Source organism: Plectropomus leopardus, chromosome 8, assembly GCF_026936395.1.
Source record: "Plectropomus leopardus strain MGB_pleo_1.0 chromosome 8, ASM2693639v1, whole genome shotgun sequence".
Taxonomy (NCBI): domain Eukaryota; kingdom Metazoa; phylum Chordata; class Actinopteri; order Perciformes; family Serranidae; genus Plectropomus; species Plectropomus leopardus.
The window spans coordinates 23,623,338-23,646,838 of NC_142183.1; the positions used below are offsets into that span (position 1 = coordinate 23,623,338).

The 23,501-nt window shown below is 39.9% G+C and overlaps 1 protein-coding gene and 1 long non-coding RNA gene across 3 annotated transcripts in view; one reads left to right on the top strand and one right to left on the bottom strand.

The window, feature by feature from the left end:
* The window catches only part of frmpd3 (FERM and PDZ domain containing 3), a 102,341-nt gene that overhangs the window by 55,460 nt on the left and 23,380 nt on the right, over positions 1–23,501 (top strand). The gene's annotated exons all lie outside the window — the stretch shown is intronic.
* Positions 18,431–23,501, bottom strand: part of LOC148188943 (uncharacterized) — a 31,909-nt gene continuing 26,838 nt past the window's right edge. Inside the window, exon 4 of the long non-coding RNA XR_015777283.1 lies at positions 18,431–18,462. This is a non-coding gene — a long non-coding RNA (uncharacterized LOC148188943). The remainder of the gene's footprint in view (positions 18,463–23,501) is intronic.

Genomic DNA, 23,501 nt, shown 5'->3' on the forward strand with positions numbered 1-23,501 from the left:
CATGAACACTAGAATGAATTACAGCTCTGTCCTGTCTACAAACGTCTCTAAGAAGTTGATCCAATAATCTCTGAATTTGGCATGCAGTGTCTTTGGAAACTCAAGACTTTAAGTTATTAAATGACTGTTGGCACTCATAATCGTTTAGCTGCCGTGAGCAAAACAAAATGAGCCTGAACTTTTAGAAGCAAAGTTCAATCTTCAAAACACTTGACACAACTGGCCACAACTTGTAATCCTCCCTTTAGCATACCAAATTTCCAGAATGTTCAAATGTAAATGCCACTTCGCTAATCAGTACTCATCGCTCTATGGTACTTTTCTTAATTCAATATTTTAGGCAGTTTTGTAAAATGATGCAAAATGCAGCAACGCCCGGCCTATACAAATCACTACACTGCTGACTTGCCTCACAGTTCCCATGGTGCTTGGACCTGCCAAATGCTATTCGTGGCTACATATTATTTAACTCCTTGGAAATCAGCAGCTTGACGGCGCGCAGGGACGCCCACGCATACATACACACATTCATATGCATGTGTGTGTACATAACAAAGAGATGGCACAAGAGAGAGAGAGAGAGAGAGACAGACAGGGAGAGAGAGAGAGAGAGAGACAGACAGAAAGAGATAGAGACAGACAGAAAGAGAGAGAGACAGAGAGAGAGAGACAGACAGACAGACAGACAGACAGACAGAGATAGAGAGAGAGAGACAGACAGACAGACAGAGATAGAGAGAGAGAGACAGACAGACAGAGAGAGAGACAGAGAGAGAGACAGAGAGAGAGAGACAGACAGACAGAAAGAGAGAGACAGACAGACAGAAAGAGAGAGAGACGGACAGAGAGAGAGAGAGAGACAGACAGACAGACAGAAAGAGAGAGAGACGGACAGACAGACAGACAGACAGACAGACAGAGATAGAGAGAGACAGACAGACAGAAAGAGAGAGAGACGAACAGAGAGAGAGACAGAGAGAGAGAGACAGACAGACAGAAAGAGAGAGAGAGACGAACAGAGAGAGAGACAGAGAGAGACAGACAGACAGACAGAAAGAGAGAGAGACGGACAGACAGACAGACAGACAGACAGACAGAGATAGAGAGAGAGAGACAGACAGACAGAAAGAGAGAGAGACGAACAGAGAGAGAGACAGAGAGAGAGAGACAGACAGAAAGAGAGAGAGACAGAGAGACAGACAGACAGACAGAAAGAGAGAGAGACAGAGAGAGACAGACAGACAGAAAGAGAGAGACAGACAGACAGAAAGAGAGAGAGACGAACAGAGAGAGAGACAGAGAGAGAGACAGACAGACAGAAAGAGAGAGAGACGGACAGAGAGAGAGAGAGAGAGACAGACAGACAGACAGACAGAAAGAGAGAGAGACGGACAAATCCTAGACAGATTTATTGTAGTAGAACGCAAAGAAGATAAAGATTATGGATGGAGCTGCATACATGCTGAGATGCCAAACACACACACACACACACAGATGCCTTTTTTCTTCTAAATCAATCATGTTATTTCTCAAGTGATGCCATGTGACATGTACTTTAATAGGACAAGCAGAGCAGCCTTGCACAGGTCATCTGCATCCCACCGTATTTTACATCACTATGCATACATGTGCACATCAGTATGTTCATGTATGTGAACTGAGCACAGCTGAATAAATAAACCAAGCTTTACACAAATCCCAAATCACAATAAATGTCATTAGCATTTCTATGCTTAACTGTGAATTCAAGGACATGCATCGAATTAACCGATGTAAGCCTCCAGGTACAGTATGTGTTGCTAGAGTGACATATCTTCACACTGTTGTTCATTTCTGCAAAAGATAAAGGATGAGCAAAAGAGAAAGAGAGAGAAAAAGAGTGACAGAGAATAGAAAGACCAGCATGGTAAGAGGATGATGTTGGTGTAGAGCTACATGCAGATGTAGTCTTGAGGGTTCGTGCAGTGTATCGTCTTACTCATAACCTGTCCTCGCTCCTCAGCCTTCAGGCTTACAGCTGCTGCACTGTGGAAATGACACTTTGCTCCATGCTCAACAGGTTGCTATGGTGATCACCAGCCTGAGGAATATGTAAATTACAACCTACCGAGTCCACAGGTATTTTAGAAAAGAAAGAAAAGTGAGATGCCATTATGGTTTGTAAAATAATGATGGAATGGATTCGATTAACTCCCCGATAGTCCTTTGAAACAACAGTGCGTAAAGTTGTGACGTCAAATGTGATGAGTAAAGGGATTTTTACATTATGAGTTGAAATGATGAGATGCTTAATCTACTGGCAGGACATGTATCACAAAATTTTGATGTGTGATTAATAATTTTTTAAGCAAAATAATATTTCATAAGATAAATACTGCTTGTAACTTCCCCAATGTGAATATTTGCTATTTTGAAAGTAAGTTATTATAGTAACCTGAATATCTTTGGGTTTGGGGGCTTTTGATTAGATCAAATAAGCAATCTGAAGATGGAAACTTGGGCTCATTGTTTTTGGATTTGCCTTGAGATTAATTGATCATAAAATATTTGCTTGTTTTTAGTGTGCAACCAAAATATTAAGTCTGTATTAAGGCTCTGTTCAGAGTTACACAACAAACACAAGTGGATATCAAAGATAGAGTGTGTTTCTATAAGAATAATAATGAGAGAAAAAGTCATGAAGCAATTTAAAATTTCAGTGCAATATCCTCAGTATGCCTAATAGCATAAGGAGGTTTAAAAGGATAGTTTGGGATTTTTGAAGTGGGGCTATATGTGATACTACTTATGTATAGTCAGTGTATTACATACAGTAGCTGGTGGTCGAAGTGCCCCGTCTGTTTCTGCAATCCGGAAGTGTGCTGACCACCAGCTACTGTATGTAATACACTGACTATACATAAGAATCTCATACAGCCCCACTTCAAAAATCCCAAACTATGGCTTTAATGTATCCACACAAACTATTCAACAATAAGGATTGCCCTTTTTCCTGTAATGCTAATAAATCTAGCAACTCACTTGCCTAGTAAAAAAGAATTAAACACATTATTATTTTATTCTGGAGCTGATGATGGAAGGAGCTAAAGAATGAGCCATCTTGCTTCCCTCTCATGTCATGTTGCACATGCTCAGTAGCGATCCTGCACTCGTTAGAAAATGGCGGTTGGTAAAGATAAAGTTTATGAGCTGAATGGCAAGCGAGGAAGGGGAAATGTTTCGAAAAATGCACATGTAATGATAGTGAGTAGTAATCTGACTAAGTGTGAAAAAACTGAGACATGTCTCAGGGTCTCCTCTCAGGCTGATCACCATGTTTTGTAAATGGATAACCATTGTCACAATGTACTCCTTTACACTAAAAGAAAGCGAAACATTTGCAGGTGTTGTTATGTATAACTTGGTATGTGGCTTATTAACTAAAATGGGTTTGACAGCCCTGACCTAATGGATAACAGAATTTATGTAGGGGGAAGTAAAAATTGACCTCTGCCAGGTAGATTCCTGATCCACTTGCCTGACTAGTCAAAAAAAAAAAAAAAAATTAACACTGAACCCTAACTACTGTTCCCATGTAACACAGAAACACATTTTGGGCTTTCATATATATTCATGCCTAAAGACTTTTCATCCTGGATTCATTATTCTGTTTGCCTGTGTGCTCCTTCTCACACAGACACACACACATGCTTGTGCACGTGTGTGTGTGATGTAAAAGCTTTCTGGAGCATGAAATAAGCTTTCCAGGGGAACAGTGAAGACGAGAGGGGCCGATGTCCCTTGCTATTTCTTAATTAAGTACACGCAACTCTCATCTTAAAAATCGTAAATGTCACCTCAGAGCTTCTGGCTACCGTTCCCCTCCTTCCTCTTGGTTATGGCTCTTAAGTAAAATGCTGGCGCAATCTGAGTGATGCAGCAGCACTTGGCTATACTCTTAATAAGACACTCTGGGTGAAGGGCTCTGTCGCTACAGCGGGTCATTCATTATTTTGTAATCCCAACAAAAAACTCAAGAATGCAATTTTGTTCCTAATGTCTCAGTGGGGAAAAAGCAGTGTATCAACTGTCACAACATTTCCCAAGAGTTTCTCTTCCAAACATGTAAATAGATTCTCTTTCTTCTCTCTCCCTCCCTCTGCCTCTATATCGCACTCAAGGAGGTGTGATGTTGTTGCGAGTGATGTGTGTGTGTGTGTGTGTGTGTGTGTGTGTGTGTGTGTGTGTGTGTGTGTGTGTGCTCATGTGCGTGATGTGCTCTGGACTGTGATGAGCCGAGAGGAGGCAGCTCAGCGATAAGAAACATATCAGTGTTCAGCACCTGCCTTCCTGCCTGCCTGCCTCCTTACTGACTGACTACACAAGCAGATTGCATGTGGAGTCCCCTCTCATTGTCACAGCTAAAAAAAATCCCCCAAACTAATGATGAAATAAAGTGAGAGACTTTGAGACTCTGTTTTGCCGATGAATGCATTTTGTCCACGCGTGCAGCGAAAAATTAACCACATCAAACAAATTTTAGTTGAAACAGAAATTTCATCACTTCTTGTTCTGACGTGAGATCAATCCTGAGGAAAGATGTGTGTAGTCGTGAAGGTGTGGCTTTGAAGATGAAGCAGCCCCTAGCCTCAAAAACAAACATTTTTGTCGGAACCCTACAAGCCTCAGTACATTTGTCACTGTGTAACAAAAAGCTGCAGTAATTTTGCTGACAGGTAAGCTTCTGTGAGGACTGTTAGACGCCTTTCAGCTTGTTTTACCCACCCTGTAATGGCCCTGCCAACACGGATCGTGTGTCCCAATACATACAGCTGCTTTTATTGGGACACAGTAAATATCTTGTGTCTTTTCTGTAGCACCTGACCAATTACCTTGAATGGTTCGTAAGCACATATTCCATCTTTGTGGCAACTTTGTGCTCACTTTGGTTTGGTTTGTGTCTGTAGCTCAGTGAAGCCACAGAGAGGCTATCAATGTCATTTAGTACACAGTATCACAATGCACAGTTGTTGATTTTCTTAATGAAATCAGACGATCAGATGAAAAGGCTTGAGCAGCATATGCTTGCATGCCTGTAAACATCTCCGGCTTCAGACATTGCTACGGCTCACACCAATCACAGTGTCTAATTGTATCAGCGTAAAACAATATTCCAAGCATAACTTCTCATGTTAAGTTTTGCAAACCATAAACAAAGTCATCTAATTTACTCACCCGATCTCTGACTTCCCTGCCGTTCATTCCTTTCTCCAAACAACCAAACACAAAATGCTGTATCGTAACCTCTCAGTGCCCCTGTCACAACACCACCACTTTGCAATCAACTTTGCTTTCTCAAACTTCACACACATGGCTGAACACACGCTATCACACAGCGTTGCTGAAGAGGGAGAAGAGACGAGCTGTGACAGGCCCGGGGCCTTGAGGAGAGAGGCGAGGAGCAGCCAGGGAGCACCTCTAAGCCACTTAACACCTTCGGGACATTCACAAGTCCTCTACAAAGATGTGCAACATAATATTGAATGTTAGATGTGTCATTAGCGGCATCTTCTATCACCCTACGGCAGCCTTTGCACCTAATTGTAGATAGATGAGTGCATTTAAGAGTGTCATAAAAGAAATAGGGAAGGACAAAATAGCATTCCTAAGTCAAAGAACAACCGAAATTACAACACAGTGACAAGCTTACAGAAAACAGACGTATGCTTATTATCTGTGACTAATTAGACTATATTTCTCCTTTTCTCACCCTCACCGTCATGACACAAATGTTCCCCAGTGCACTGTAGGCTCAGTGAACCACTTCTTATGCAGTACAGACGATTTCGTAGGTTGTACCCTTGAAATGGTCCTCCTAAAAGTTCGATATGAAAGACCACCCAGTGCATTACTTCCAATCTTGTTGATTATCTCCACATTCATATCGATTATCACGTGGTTCCCTCCCCCGTCATACTCAGTTATCACTCTGTGGTTGCTGATATGGAGCTACATTATTGATCGCAGCCCATTAACAGGGATAAAAGTGCACAGTTGCCGCCTGATTCATCACAACTCATGGGGGAGCCATCACTCAGTGGGCCACCTACACTTGCAACTGGAATAAACATCCGTCCACAGGTACACTTCACATCGGGTGCCTTCAATAAAACGAATTCTCAGAGTTATTAAATCATAAAAGAGCATAAATGCTGCTGGACTCTTCCCAAAGCAGAGCTGAACGGTGACAGGGGGTGTACTTTTTTGGTGAAAAACAAAAAGGAAAAATTATATGACATGCTGTCTTTTGAAGATCTTTATACAGTAGTCTGCTTTCCCCATTAATTGTACTGGATGAATGACTATAGAATTATTAACAAAATTCAATGTGCCATTTTGCATCACCAGCTGGAACAACAAATAAACATTTGGTGGTGAAATGGTCAATAAATAATTGCTGCAGAGGGACATTGCCATTGATCGGAAGCAGTGGCTCGGCGCAAAGAGAAATTCATTGAGCATACTTATTTACTCTTTGTAGGATATCAAGGAACCGTTTTTTCACATATTGAACACCCTGACTAATGCTAGCAAACGAATTACACATGACAATGACAACCGCAACCACAACTGCAAGCAGTCAGCGGTTCTGCTTCACCGTAGCAGTCAAGCTCTTTTAGATACGTGCACCACAGCCGGCTACATATTCCTCTCTCCTCTCCTCTGCCTAGGGTGCATTAAATGGATTAAAGCACTAAGAGCAGCCAAGCATATATTCATTTCCTCCACACTGAGAGTGAGAGCAGCAGACAGCAGACAGAATATTATGGAGTGTCACAGTCCCTGGACCATCTCGCCAGATCAAAGATGGAAGATTGAAATAGAGAACAGAAGAAGATACAATCTTCTTCATTAAGCAGCTTTGATGCAGTATTGTTTGTTTGCTTTTTATCCGACATATGCAGGAGCTACCACACTCATATGGAGGAACAGATATGAGCAACTATGTATTCTAACATAATGGGAAAAAAATGTGGTATAAGCAAAAATATATTTCTTTAGACAACTTTTGGTTGTGGTTCTACGTCATGAATTAAAGCTAAGCGCCCTGACACACCAAGGAAACTGTCATTGATCAGTCAGCATTGGGCCTTTGGTGAGTGTCTGTCACCCTAGTTTCATTGTGTTGTGCAGTGTCGGCACTAGTCAGCTTTTTAAAGGCCGATTCAGCACTCTGAATTAACGTAGAGGTTGCGGAGCCTGTCAATGAGTGAAATGACTGTGATTGGCAGTTCAACTCAGTACACGAGAAGACAAACGGAAGTGAGGAAGGCAAAAAACAAAGTCAAGTGGACATCAAAACAAACTTGTTACTTAAGGAAATATTATTTTTAGCCATTGAGTTTAAAGCAAAAACAGTTTAGAACTGTCTGTGTCATTGTTTGCTGGCACACAGTAAATATCCTTTGTTATTTCACCATCAGGTTGGGTTGTTGATGTGCTAACTGTCTAACTAGCATCTTGAATGGTCTCCCAGATCCCCTTTTTGAATGCTGAATACAGAGTACTGCCTCCTGCTGGTATGGAGAGTTATTTCCTCTCACAAAGCTGCAGAACATAAATGCTGGTTGGCTGCTGACTGTAGTCTTTGTGGTGTGTTCAAGTGCAATTTTCGGCCAAGACACAGGTGACGTGAGGCGACACAACAGTCAGCATTCACCATCACTAGTTGTTAACATAAGTTAGAAACAAAAGCAGGCCTATGTTGTGTATAAAGTCTGTGGGCTGAATATTTTTCTGCAAGACTGATCAAATTAAATCTGCAAAAACTGGGGACCTCTGTTAGAATAAAGTCACTGTAACAGCACAGGATTTAATCTAATCACTCAACTCTCCGACCGCCACCTGATTTAAACCTTGATTATCTCCACTTATTGTTCTGTTACAATACACAAGCTCTTACACTCAGCAATAAGTAATAAAGAGCAGGTGGCTGTGGATGGTTGGGCAACAGAGATTTGGGTTTGTGTCCTGGTCCATGTGTGATTAGTGTTAGGGCAGTTTCATGCCAACCACACAACAATGAATAGATTGTGTGAGGAAGAATGCATAATGAAAGGCAACAAACAACACTGCAGTATTCTGCTGTGCTTGAGATTTTCTACTTAAGTATGGGTAGATTCAGAGAGAAGAGTAACAAAACTCAGAGAATTCAGAAATGCACAAAATTAACTTTTCCACCATTCTCCCCCTAAGCAGTGTTTGTCGTCATAACCTCTGCCTCCTGTCAAATAACAATGCAGATGGATGGGTGTTTTGGAGCTCGGTGTATTTGATGTCGATGTCACTTTCGGCAAAACCTGTAAAATATGTGTAATGTGGGCTACCGGTCAGTAAGGCAGCTGCCTGAGTGAGAACAGCTGATCGCTGCATTGGAAGTAATGGCCTCAAGCAACGTTTTGGGCTTAGAGTGAAATTCACATTAAGCTCCTAAAACACTTGGTTAAGGTCAGGCAGAGATCTTGGTTAAATATTGAAAACATCCCGTGTCTGAAACTGAATCAAGATCACAATCTTTTCACTGACATTAACTCAGTGCTTTGAGCAAACCTAACCATAAAATTGCTTGTGTTTTATTGGCCTGGAGTGGATATTGTGAGGGAAAACAAATTAATTAGAATATCTATTTCAACATAAAGTGAAATGATGATAGTACAGAAGAGATGATGCAGCACCACTGTTCCAGACAGCCCTCCAGCCACAATAGATGCTGAATAATACACCCAAAAGGCACCCATAAAGGTTGTTGATTTAATAATTAATAAAACATTTGAATTTGTAGATAAATGGAAAGATGCGGTTCTGAAAACAACCGTGGCAGCACATTAGAAAACCTAAAAAAGAACAAAAGCCACATAGTCACTGTACAGTGCTGGACTTTGGTCCGAGCTGAGGCAGGGGAGGAGTGCGGCCTGGCTGAACCCAAGCAGACAGGCAGCAGGGGCATGGTAGCTCAGCAGGCCAGATAATTACACACCCTGATGGAGCGGCCACTTGGTATTCTCTGCACACCCACTAAAACATACCAGCACTAGATAAGTCAGTAGTAAGGGAGTGAGACTGAGGGGAAGAAAGGGTGGGGAGAGCTGCTTCAGAAGCTCCCAGACCAGCCAGACCCAGACGGCAGGGAGGCTGCGTTACAAATCAACCGCTTACTGCGCTCTCAACACGCTATGCTAAACGCTGTGTAAATAATATCAAAATCTTATTTAACTCAGTGATGTATATTCTTCAGAATGAGTGCAATCGCCTCGTCATGTCAACAAACTTGAGCGCTCTCCGGGGAAAAAGCAGTAATGACAAAGAAAGAAGATGCACCTCAGTGATTAATGTGATATTGGGGCAGAGCAGGGAGGTCAGACTGGATATTGTGGGTAATGAAGTGTGGCAATGGTGAATCCACACCTTGTCATTATTACATGTAAATGAGAGATATGGGCAAAACTGTTGTACTAACTGTTGTTGAAGCAAAGCTCATTTAATAGTCTCTCTTCAGCTCCTTATTTTGCTGTTAAATACAGAGGAACATCCCTTTGTGTGCAGTTAGGCACAATGCATGAATTAATATTACAGAGAGAGAGTTTGTGGAAATGCATCTGAGTCAGAATATTTGTTTACACTGTGTGATGCATAGCTGAATGTTAGTCAGGCACACAAATATAGAAAATGGGAGGGTGTGAGAAAGGCGCGCACACTGCAGGCAAAGAGCACTTTATTGGTAGTCACAAAAGGGCGGAGCTGGGAGGGGCATGCGGGTGATATCTCATGGGTGGCAGCAATGGGAGGAGGAGGGGGGAGTCAGCCGCACTGTATTTGGTAGAGAATGAGTGTCACTCTGTGTCGTTCCGCTGTCAGGCGAGCTGCTGAGAGCTGTGTGCTTCACTGAAGGGTGACAGCAAAGAGACACAGCCGCACTGCTGCTGTCACGGCCACTCTGCCTCTTAGTTTTCAGCTGTGGGCAGCTGGCTGGTGGAACTGGCTGCAGGCTGCTGGACCTGAGTGGCTTATCATGTCATTTTCACTACGTAAGTGAAAGCTAAAGCCAACTATTCGCTAATGGGTTCATTTACACAACCATTTGCACAAAAAATATGGAAGAGGCTGGAATTAATTTAGTAAAGGTCAGGTGTATTAGCCCGTGGTGGGAGCATGGTCGCAATGCCAACACTTAAAACTTCTGTCTTACTTACAGTAACTTGAAAGGTTAGGTCAGGTAAATAACAAGAAATAGATCAGGAATGAAAGTTAAAGCAGGTACACAATCTGTACAGTGTAGAGTCCCCGTCAGAGCCTAGGCGGGTTGGTAGACTTTAGGGAGAGAATAATGCTACGGGGGCCTGACTTTCTCCTTTCAGCTCCTGACTGATGAATCAAATGTAGTCAAGTGGAACCTCCCCAGCCTGAGAACATAGATTCAAAATAACCAGCCTGGGAAACTGCATCTCCTTGCTATCTAAGACGGATTATTGAACTATGACGGGTGGTTTTTTTTCTCTCCCTGCGCTGCTTTATCACTTAGGAAGTACTCCACGTTGCTTATTTCTCTGCTCCAGATTTCATTTTACATATTTCTGTTTTACTGCCCTGCAGCCTTATTTAGTTTTTAAACTAATTCTCTATCGCTGCTCTACACTATAATTTAAAAGTAAGCAAGCACACCCAAGTATATGCATACACACACACGGAGAAGTGTTGGTGTTAAGATATTTAACAGATAAAGGGTTAAATGCATGTAAGCATATTATTTAATCAGGTTTAATTCAATAATACAGCATTATTTGTTAGTTGTTCCTCCTTTTCATTTCTTTTTAATTCATGTTCAACAAGCAAACATCTGACTCAGCATGTCCCACAGGGTAACAGGGGAATTGTTCTCTGTGTCTGCTTCTCATTTATACTGTATGTGCTTCAACTTTAGCAGTCTGCCATGTCATGGATGGGTAAAGTGGACTAAAATGTATGGTTAATAGGAAAGCCTCTGTGGCATTCGCCAAACCCCAGTGCTATGGAGATGCAGCTCTACACTTGGCAGCTTCAACCTCCCTCATGTAACAGCCCACTCTTCTTACTGGAACTTATATGCAGCTTATAGTCAACCAGATCTCAGTCTCAACTCGGCAAATACATACACATGGTCAGTGGCCACTGGCGTCAGATACTGACACATGGAGAGAAACCAGGTAGCTTGTTTTTTGATGCTCCAAGCGACTGCTGTACAATAAAGAGCAGGAAGGCCCGCATACAATGAGCAGGAGGACAACTGCATGGACAACGTCCCATGTGAAATCAAAAGTCAATCAAGTTATTTTAACTAACAACATAGTGTGGCAATTTATAATATACTACAGGGATTCCCACACATTCATCTTTTTATGGCGGCCTGCCATGATTGAACATCTGCCGCTACCTATTGATTTTATATTTTTGGAGCCAGACCGTTCAATTAGGAGCACTATTGGAATATATATACAGTTCGCTTATTCATTCACCACACTCTTGGCTCAGACAGCAACTGTACACCAGATGCAGTGAAAGTAAAACTTAACCATTCATTGTGCTGGGTCTGAAATTCTGCAGCACGTGCTCCTCTCGTCCGTCGATCTCATCAGCTCTGAGCAGATCGACAGATCAATTTTCTATACAACAACTCAAACTCCTCAAACAGCAGCTGCGGCAATGACCAGTTTCACCTGTGATGGGTTCACAGACTCACAAAAACATCAGAATTTAGAGAGGGAGCACTGAATGATAAAAAAAAAGGGACACAAGCACACAAGAGAGCCGCCCACCCGCCCCCTTCGCCAAACATACATTCCAATTCTGTGTGAAACACTGTATTACGCTAGGGATGTCTGTAATGACACATCACATTAGTAAAAAACATATTTATCTTAAGCCAAACCATAATGTTTTTGTCAAAACCTGCAATGTATATTTGTTGTCTCAACCTATGGAAGTGAACCTAAAAACAATGTTCCTTACCAACATTCTGAGTTTATTTTGACAAGAGGCTGTACATGTTTAACAAGCAAAAACCATACATTTCTTGTGAAAATGTACGTTTATTTTAAAGAGACAGAATGCATGTGTGCGCATAAATTGACATGTTGTCCTTTACATCCAAAACTGACACTGGAGGGATATCAGAACGTCATGGCTTGATGTGTCAGGCCACTGATCAAGCATTGGTATTTGGCGAGTTTTTATGTGGACAGGGAGTATGGCATTAAATAATATATTTCAGGTATTCAGACTATTTTTGATTAATTGCCAAATGTGTAAAAAGAATAAAATCTGAATTTGGAATGTTAAAGTCTCTAGTTCCCGGCATCAGATCATTATACAGTGGCTCAGGTTTAAATGCTGTACTCTGGAGCTTCGGAAAGTGACTGATTTAATAATAATTAAATATAGTTATGAGGGCAAAGCAGTCGAACAAAAACAGGAAGAATGCCGTCACCGCTTTGGCTTTCACCAGACAGCACTGTCATGTTTGCCCTAATATTTATGACCTCTACAGAGATACCGCAGTCTCTGGACAGCATTAAAGCCTGCCCCTTGCCCTCTATAAATATTTTCTTTATGGCCAGGGAAGTGAGGGAAAGTCGTAACAAGCTATTACATGGATGAGCTGCATTTCTTAACCTCATCCTCTTTTTATCAACCAAGATCCTGCTCAGTGACCTGCAGAGACCGTCAGAGCCGAACATCTGTTTGGCTAACCTCCTCCACCCATCTTTCCTCAGTGACCGATCGGCTCTTAACCACCGTGCTGATCCATCACAGCTCACTGTCCCTTCTCTCCATATCTGCCTGTCTGTTCGTCTGTACGCCGGAGAGAAGGCCAGGCTATTGATCTCTACTCAATGAAGCAGGCTCAAGGTCTTTAGAGCAAAGCTATGTTTTAACTTACTCTTGCTGAAGGAGAAATCTGCTGTCAGACAAAGTTTTGCTACAGTGCGACAAGGTCTGTGCTGAGCTGTGGGGGCCCGCTCTCAGTATTAATGGTGCAGCTTCGAAGAACTGAATTATGTCCTGAACTTGAACTGAACGTAAAGCAATCACACACAAAAACACACCCAATAACTATGCTCAGGGACTATGTCTATGATCAACAACAGCTGGTTTACAGCAGCCTGTAGCGGCTAAATTAGACACAAGGTATCATTGTATCACTACAGGGACTGACAGTGTCTCTGTTTGCCTAGCGGAGTCAACAGTTTACAGGGCTGCAATTATTTTCTGTACTAATTAATCTGCCAGTTATTTTCTTGAGTAACTGATTAATCATTTGATCTAGAACAGCCAAGAATATAGTCATAATTCTCCTGTTCTGTCCTTCTAACAGAACAAACCCAAAAGATATCCAGTTTAGTGTTGGACTGATGGACAATGCCACCGTTCATCATCAATGGTTCAGTCATCGACCACTGAGCATGACATTGTAAATTAAAAGCCCCAGCCCCTCTGTCTCCACCAACACCAGGATGTAGTGGCGCCAATGGCAATCATTGCATGCTTATAACGTAATCTGATTTATCTACCAGAACTGTAAGCTGCCAGACAGGTGAACTGCAATTGTCACCTTGTTTTTAACATTATATAAACATCACAGGTTCAGGGAGGAAGGTCAAAAAGCACCAGTCTGAGTAAGTTATTTTTACTTAAGAGGCTTTAACACATGAAAAAGTCATTGTGTAGTATGAAATCCAAAACAGTAGGGAAATGTTATGGTATATTATGTTTTCCAAAATGGCATGAAAACATCTTTTTATAGTATGTCATCAGAAATATCATAAAAAAGTCATAGGATAGTATGACATTCAAAAATAACAAAAAAATCATAGTATGGTATGCCGTCAAAAAGTCATAAATATTTCATAGTATAGTTTGCCATTAAAACCTTCATCAAAACTTAATATAGGATTTTATCAAAACTATAAAAAAAAGTCATAGTATATTATATTGTCCAAAATAGCATACCATAGTGTACATGACATAAAACAGCATCATCATGTAGTGTGTCCTATAAAGTGCAAAAAAGTAATAGTACAGTATGTCGAGAAAAGGTTTTTAAAAATTTCATGGTATAGTAAAGTGAGAAAACAGATGCAGAGGCAAAGGGAAGACAAGATGGACGAGCTAATAATGGTAATGTTTGGAGTCCGCTAGAAACTTACAAGAACAGCCATAAGAAAAATTGTGCCTGTGTTAACTTTTTCACCAAACTGCAGATGACTGGTAAATTATCAAAATATTTAGAAATCTTTCAGTGTTTTTCATTGTTTTGAAAAAGTATGCAGCTACAAGCTAGTTTGTACCTCTGCCAGTGTTCAGTGGAGCACCTGCCTTTTATCACAGCCACGGATGGTGGTGGCAGTAGCCACTTTTAAAAACGCTTTACCTTTTGGGGGAACGCTCTTGGAGGAAAGTGGTTTTCAGTGCAGTTACCGTGCAGTGCTGTGAAAGCCCATACAATGCATACAATACTCCACCTTTCACCTTGTCTTACCTTCTGTCTGTCTCTCTCTCTGTCTGTCTCTCTCTCTCTGTGTCTGTCTCTCTCAAACACAAACACACTCCTTCCTTACTGTCTCTGTCCTTGTCTCTGTCCTCAGTTCTAACAGTTTGGCTACTACAATGCATAAAGTTCGCAGTGCGTGGGTCAGGTCGGGTTCTACAACAATGTCATCATCATCACAATGTTTTAATGTGGACATTGTAATATGCCAACTTGGTGGATATCGCTCAGACATAATTTAGTCCATAACAATATATGACAGATTCTACCAGCAAATATTCACATTTAGGAAGCTATAACAAATTATGTATTGATGTTTTGCTTGAAATGACATAAATATTAGTAGATTATCAAAATTTATTACATTATTGCTAATTAAAATTAATTTTCTGTCAACCCAGCTAATTGACTAATTACCTTACTGTTTCAGCTCTATTTACCTTCATCTACGAGAAGACATGATGCAAACTCTAGAGACTTCCCTATGCTTGATGATAGATCAATTTGAAAACTGCATATTTTTACCTTGTGAATGTAAGAAAATGGTTAATAAAGCCAATTAGAAATCCCCAGAGCCAAGGTGGCATATTCTAATAACTGGTTTTCAGCAGACAGTCGAAAGCACCATGGTATTCATACACATAAATAAGTAAAACATTGAATCCTCACACTGCAGAAGCTGGATAATGAGAATGGTTGCTTGAAAGTTCCTTCAAAGACTGAGCCGATTAAAGGATTATTAAATTAGTTGTCAGTAAATTTAGATTGATTGACCATTTAATCACTTCAGCCCTACATGGCCCACAACAAATGCCAAAAAATATTTTTTTAATTTTAAATTAATTATTTTGTGATCAGAGTAAAATAAGAGTAGACACCACAAGTAAAAGTCAATATAAGAGACTCAGACCAGACACTGACATACAGAGCATGGTGGTGGCACTCCAACCTTTGGTCCCTTCAGAACGTCTGGCGCCAGCTTATGGCTACTCTTTAGCAGAGAGGTTGTGGGGTTAATCTGGTCCGCAGACTGTGCACTCTGGTAGGTGGGATATTAATTTCCATGTTGTGTAGAAGGTCATGTGATGCAATGATCACATGAATGCTACAGAAGTGACTCAGAGGAGCAGCTACATTAAAGAGCAACAGGTCACCCAAATCCTGTATGGTGGAACCAAGAAGGTCTTCAAACATTGACCAAGCAGAGGTTGCTTTTCATCATGTTTTTTTATATCAGGATGTGCCTGACAGAGATCACAGGAGATACAGGAGAGTGACAGGGTGCCAACTTCTGAGTTTTAGCCAATGTCTCAATTGTCTGATCATGTCTTTAGGCTCATTCAGTTCTTGCAGATCTACAAGAAAGCTCAGACACAAAGGTCTTGTCAACCACAGCATGAAAAATGTTGAATCAGTAAAGGCAGTACAAAAGATCTCTAGCCTTTATCACAGTAAAGAAATAGAGGTCATTTTAAGCACTCTCTGTGGATACATGTGAATAAATCACTGATGTGTGACATTCGTAGAATCACCTGTTTATACTGTTCAGATAAAACTGTAGGACGTAGCATAATAAAGCCTGTCTGCCATCATTCATCTTCATTTGTCTTAGTCGAGGTGCTAACAAAAACAGAGTAAATCAGAGAGGAGGAAAGAGAGATGTGGAGGGAGTTCAGTCCAGGTAAGCACGATCCGTGTGTTAACAGAACCACAGTTTCATCTGAAATCTGTTTTCAGAAGGAGGGTTTGTTTTCCATGTTTGCATTTCTACTTAATGGAATCTGGAGAGGAAAGTGAAATTATGGGCTGTATCCTCCTCAAGGTTGTGAACTCCATTGTGAAGTAGTCACATCTACTCCAAACCCCATTCACCTTTTCAGATCCTTCTTAACCTTTGCTTTAATCACCTGCACCTCCAAGACTATCTTACTCTCTCATAGATTAACATCTTGGAGAGACGCACGATAAACAAAACACCCAAAGGAAATATCACTCCTTTGTGATGTCATTAACTTTTTTTCTAAGTTTGCCGTTGTACGTCAAGAGGTAGTCTGCTTTGGTCATTTCCACACTTACCGAGTAGGGGTCCTGAGGAACCCTAGTGATGCAGCAGTGTCTTGTTGCCAGTTTGTAACACTGGTTCTGGATGTCAACCCCCACTAGGGGTCGCCAAAGCTTTACCAAGGACTTCTTATAAGAAAACTTTTTATAAAAATATATTGTTGGCCTAAATCTCAGCTTTTCATTAATTTCTGCGAACAAAACTATATTAAATTGAAATTTCTTAAAGTTTAGATTTTTATTTAAGATATAAACTTAATAAGATATAAACATGATAAGGAAATGGTGAAAACCTGAACACAAGCTCACAGAGCTTTCACTCTCTACTAAACAGCCTTGTCCTGCAGGTAAGACAACTAAGGAGTTAACAGAACAATGCCCAAGTATTAGAAAGAAAAAAAGCACAGAATTTATCAAAAACAAGCCAATTAAGTTTGTACAACTTTAAAAATAAAAATATACATAATATTGTTTCAAAAATCATGTAAAAAGTCCCTCAAACATCAGGAATACTCATCTCTGATGCCACATTCACAGGATTCATCTGCTAAAAATGTATCCCAATTGCTCTTTTTACACAAACTTTCTGCAGTTATTGTTTACATAGTTTGGGTTGATTGTAGAGTTTTATCTTCTTTGACTATTCATTGTTTTATTTATTGGCATTATTTTGATTATAACTGATTTGAATATAACTCAACCTTCACTCAGGTGCACAAACCAGCCTTTAACCTTGAAAGACATAGTTATTTCACATGTATCATTATAATTATTAGTAGTGACTGATATGAAAATTCATAACGTGATAACATTTTTAGCCATATTGCCCCGCTCTAAATACAATAAGATCATCTGTACATCAGTTTGTGCCTTTTAAAACACAAATGTGTACTTTTTTTTACCAAATCTTTTCTTTCAATTAAGCTGCCTCCTCAATCTTCCTACATAAAAATCATTGCGAAGGTACAATCATGTATCTGCTCAGAGACACTACACAAAAAACAAATCCACACTCTCATAAGAACATATATATACAAGTAGGCAGTGCCATGCATACACACCTGTGTGGCTGTAAATACACATTTTAGTGAGACTAAGCAACATCTGGTACAAATCTGACATAACAACCTTTTTGTCACTGAGTGATAACCAAATTAACTATTCCAACCCTTCAGGCGTACTGGCTCAACATCGGACAGAACAAATAAAGTAAGTGGCTAATTGTTTGACACAAGACAGGTAAAGAGCTCAACAACTGAGTCAATTGTCTGTAAACATTCAGCAGACATCTTCCACACAAATTACATCCTGAAGAGCCGATCCCCTCTCTCCTTTCTGCATCAATCACCACTCAAGCTGTTGCTTTTGCCCACAGCCACAATCCATTTTCAAACAGGCAGCCAGCTTTGGCTGAAGTAGAGAGGCTAGGTGGTGACAGACGGATAGTCAGGCAGTGACAGAGGGGTGGAGGGGGAGCGAGATTAAACAAAGAGAAACAGTATAGGTAGGCAACAAGCTCAGAGAGTGAAAGTGAGAAACCAGTAAGCAGCACTTTCTAAACGGAAGCCATCTGGCCCGACAAGGGAGGTCATTTGTGTGAAGAGAGGAAAGGATGCAGCCATGCTAGCAGGCAGGCCAGCAGGTGAACACAGCCAGATACAAACAGAGAGATGGGTCCTGCAGCTGCGCAAATCTTTGTGTCTGTATCTGTATTTCATATGACAGGAATGACAATTGGGTGGAACAAGCAAGCAGCCAGCATGTCAAGTGAGGCTTAAAGAGATGGAGTTTGTATTGTTTACCTGGTATTGGGGATAAGAGAGGTTGGCTGGAGAATCTACCTGCAAGAGTGGGAAAAATTGGGAAAAGCAGATTAGATGTGAGATAAATTGAGGAATCACTCAATGTGTATGCATGAGTGTCAAAGGTGTCAAAAGTATATGACTGAATTTGCATAAAACTGCATAGTACAGAAAGGACGGAAGAAGAAGGATTTGCAAAAAAGACGGAAAAGCAATGTTAGCCACTTCCAATTTTCGTCAAAGGACTGCCTAAGGTTTTATATGATCCAATCCTGGAGATAAAATACACAATGAGAAGTTTATCAGTAAGGATGTTCAGGACTGACTTTTATATATCAGCTTTCACTTTCCCCACAGAATAAATTGTCTGTGTTGTCCTGCAGGATTTCGGCGGGATTGGCCAGGGCAGCCTGCAGTGACAGAAAGGATTAGGCCCAATGCCGATGGCTTCATTTGATTGGCTCTCTCAGTGCAAAGGCCTGTCTGTCACCACAAACCACAAATCCTTTCAAAAAAATAACACAAATATTTTTGTTTTATCATAGCCAGCAATTGAAAACAGATTGAAGACAGTGGCGACAATGCTGCCAGATTGACTTTCATGTTTGCAGCTTCCTAGAGGCCAGACATGTGACAGGCAGAGTATCTTTGTCCAGGAAGGCTCATTTCACAGTACACTAGGGGAGATTATTGTGTCGCCTCTTTCATAATCCTAACAGGATTTTTGCAGATTCAAGGATTTGCTACATTTGATACGAAATGTTGGCAGCCTGCACTCTAGCTTGACAGAGGATTTTTCAGTGATTGAATGGAAAGTATGAGTATGCATCATGACTTACATACATATGTATGTAAAATTAGATATCGCAGTAATTGATACTGAAAGATGCACCATCTTTACGCTGCATTATCTTTTCTAGTGATTGCTGTCCAATTTTTTTTTCAGCCATGATTAGGATGCATCTTGTCATGCAGTAGATTAAAGCATTAACAAGTTGCTTAGATCAGAATTTCCTTCCATAACCTTCTCCTGCATAAGAAGACAGCAAATCTGTCTTGGACATATGCAGACATCGACTGCTACACATCAGCTATTAAGCACTGCCATTGGCTTGGTCATGCTCTTATGTGTATTTGTTTAATTTGTCTGTATCAGCAGCTAACAAATAAGGGTGGAAATCACCAGAGGCCCCCCAGCTACAATATTATCACAATACAATATTATTGGGATTAATAATGTATTGTAATATGTTGAGTATTGTTATAAAACTAAACTTGCACAACACTGCAAAAGCTCTGATAAAGGCTTTGTGCCGAAACGTGCAAGCATTTGTTTATATTGATGTGAACCAAATAAATAAGTGAAATGAGAGTATTTTGTCTTCCTTGACTTAAAGACTTCAGATGTGCTACCTTTTCAATTTTCTGGAATAAGCTACTAGATTTGAGTTTTGGCACTCCACTGAGAATCCCAAAGCTGAAGCACTACCTCTTTTTCTAAATATTGTGATAAAATATAGTGACATTTATTACATTTTTTAACTGCAATTCATGTCCCCAAATTCCTTTTGGGACTTGTCAACATCTGTTTTATCTAATAGATAAAGTTGTCAGTCTCTCACTTCATTTTTATTGCAGCAAGGTGTACCTATTGGACTGAATAGCAAGTTATTTCATTATTCTATTATGCTACGAAATGTTTAAATTGTATTTGTAAATCAATAATTTCTATAATAAAAAAAATCTATACTTGCCATCTGTGCATTGATAGGATATTGCCACACAAAAATATAGCGATATTATGCTTTATCAGTTTTTCTCCTCACCTCTACTTCATGCATATAGTACACATTTGGCTAGTAATTAGTCTAGTTTTAAATAGGAAAAATATTAGTTGTTTTTGGATAATTCTCGTGTGTGCATTGTTATAATGTGAATTTCAACAGATTGTATGTCTGCTGTGTTTCAGACACCACTGATGTAACACACATTTTTGTTTACTATTTGAACCGAAGTTGAAGAAAACACTCTGAGTTAAGGGCATGCTTAACTCAGGATCACTATAATAAATTGCTCATGTGTGCAACGTGTATGGCACGACTGCTTGTATATTCATGTCATCCGACACTGTCCTCTTTAACTGTCTGGCTATATTCCAGTGCGGGTAATTCATCACTAAGCCCTTGACCATGGTCAAGCATCAAAGAAAATACTATCGCCCTGATTGATTGCAGTTTCTGATTGGACTTGAAAGAAATTACCTTGTAGTGACTTTGAGGGTACCTTTTTGGATATTAATCAATTTGCACAAAAATCCTTATTCTTTATTTATTAAATGACTAACTATAGACCATTTATGACTATGTTTGACTGTTTATTTGTGTTTCTTAGCCAATGTGAAACAGCAACTGCTGTCAAAATGGATGTCAAGTTTACAGGCACACTAGCAGCTCTGTGAGGCTTTACTTAGACAAAGCAATGCTGTTACACTAACATTATCTCTATCTCTGCTAACATTGAGCTCACATGCTCATAAAGACTATACTAACATGCAGATGTTTTGCAGATTAAAGTTTACTATGTTTACCATCCAGTTTAGCATGTTAGCATGATAACATTTGCTAATTAGCAGAGGTGTGAAGTCATTGTTTTGCAAGACACAAGAAAGTCTCAAGTCTTTGCCCGAAGTCGGGTTGCAAGTGATTTTTTCTAGTTGAGTCTAAAGTCATCAAATGTATGACATGAGTCTAACTCTAACGGACTCACACCTTGGCTAAATAACAATAAACATAAAGTATAGCTAAGGCTGATGTTAAAATCAATAATTTCACAGGTATTTGGTCATAAATCAAAGGATTGGGAGAAAAAAATAAAATCTTGAACAGATGATGGTGCAATACATCAGCTCAGGAGGTCACCAACGTTTTCAGGAATAATTGTCTGAAGACCATGACTGTAAGTTCAGACGTTTGTCAAACAGCTGTAGAGAGATGCAGTCAATTGACCAACACTGGCGTGGATAAAACCTTGTTGGCTCTCTGAGTAGCTGTAACCATAACAGGCCTGTAAAACTTACTGCCATGACTGCTGCCACACAAAGCTTCAGCTTACATGATCAAAAGTAATAAAAGTCTACTCAGAGCAGTTTTCTAACATGGTTCCAACACAAATTAAGCAACAGAGCTGTATACAACTACAGTAACGAAAACTCCTCGAGGGAAAACCAATATTGGATTGAATTGACAAAATGCCAGCGCTGATGCTGATGTATTCTTATGTTCATGAATTATTTAGCCAGCTGGAGGATATAATTTCAGCCTGTTCATCTGTCTGTCTGTCATAAATAATCACTGAGATAGTTCTCACCTATTGTCTGGCTTTTCAAGGCAATGATCCAATAACATACAGTCACTTACGACTCTCCTCAATTTCCAATTAGCGCTGCACAACTCCCAAGTTTCTGCAGTTGATTCCATCTCTGATTCAAATTACAATTTATAATTCAGGCTTTTAAAAGACGCATCTAATCAGAGAGATTAACAATTAGTGCAACAGTAAAATAAGTGAAAATTCCTCAAGCATCAACAGGGTAAGTAGCCAGATAATTCAGTGTGCAATGTGGAAGTGCTATGCTAATTGTCACTGGAATTGACTCTTCAATTCCTATTAAACCATAATTAAGAATCTACATTCAAGACGTAGCATCCAAAAGGCTAAGCCGCAGCCACTGCATGTGGGAATTGGCTAAACTAATTAAGTCTGAATAATGTTGCACAAGCAGAAATAACATTGCATTCATTTACCCTAAATGCATAAATCAGTGTTGTCGAGCTCAATGTCCTCCATATGAGTTCGCCCGTTGATGAGTTAGCCATTTCAATAAATAGGCTATATACAGTTCTTCATATTCTCCAACAATATTCCCTATTAATGCCTTTAATGAAACTTATAAATGCTTAGTTGACCAGGCATGACATTTATATCTCTTTAAGCATGTGTATCACCAAGGTCTCAGCAAGATTTCTAGAGGCTTTATTTGTATTAAAGGATTTATGTAATTTTGAATAGATATTTTCTGTGGTTAATGTGAGACAGATGCACAATGAAATAAGCTGCTCTTCAGCATCTGCAGCGTCCTCTATTAAGCAAGGATCACATTAATTATTTCAACAAGGTGTAAACACGCCCAACAACAACTTAAGTGCAGTTCTGATGATAAATTTAACTGAAAATTAAGCTAAACTTATAGTGGAAAAACAGCTGAGCAAACTGAGCAAAGTGCATTGGCTGGCAGCACGGACTGTAAGTGCAGCACAATGCAGGACAGCTACGAGAGGCAACTTATTCACCCTCTTTTCAATGGTTCTCAGTGGTATGTCTAATTTTCATGCAGCTTTCAAGCTTTACTATTTGTATTCAAAATAGCTAAGATGTCCTTCATCTTTGCTCTCAGACTAAACTAATTTGCCGTCTTTCACGGCAAATTTCCTGCAGAGCCCATTCAGTTTCCACAGTAGCTGCAGCAGCTACAGGCTGTTGCACTCTTCACCATTTCAGTTCCACAAAAACATTTAAACATTTTTGAATGGGCTTCATTTATGTAATTCTATTTAACAAAGAACATTTGACCATTAGTTATTTTTTCCGTTTTAGACATAAGGAATCTGGGTTTCATCTCAGACTTAATTCTCAAATAATGTGACAATCTGCCCATGACAGGAAAAGAGAAAAAGAAAAAGCCAAACAAGAAAGAGAAATTAAAGTTTAGCATTTGATTAGCTGAGCTGATTTAATTATTACCTAATGTAACTGCATCTAGGTCTTTTATTCTTGTCTCATCTTGTTTGGGAGTAGACGCATATACAAACACTGCAGATGTACACCAACTTGTTTTATTTCTCTTATTTCTCTAACAGCTTTCGTATAAATTATGGCTTTCATATAAATTATTATTATTATATCATACACTGAGCTGCCAATTATTAGGAACACATTTCAGCTACATTTTAGTTAAAAAAATATGCTAAAACTCTTTATGTTGCTTATCATACTTATCTCTCAGTGTTTTTAAAAAAATG